The following is a 209-nucleotide window of genomic DNA, read 5'->3' as shown; positions in this document are numbered from 1 at the left end:
CTCACGTAACATACGCGCACAAGTGGTATCGTCTAATACTAATAATAATAACTATATAACACTTATGCCACTCCAAAAGTGATGCTCGATTCATGCAAGACGTTCCAAAAAGCAGTCTGAAGCATTCCATACGTTTCTGTGGCATTTTTTCCAAGTTTAAAACAGAATTTTATTGTATATCGTTCTTTTAAAGTGTCTTCACGTCCAAA

This window comes from Euprymna scolopes, chromosome 41, assembly GCF_053919585.1.
Source record: "Euprymna scolopes isolate OS-2025 chromosome 41, ASM5391958v1, whole genome shotgun sequence".
In the NCBI taxonomy this organism is placed as follows: Eukaryota; Metazoa; Mollusca; class Cephalopoda; order Sepiida; family Sepiolidae; genus Euprymna; species Euprymna scolopes.
The sequence above is the reverse complement of the archived record's forward strand: the minus strand, read 5'-3'. Positions refer to the sequence as shown.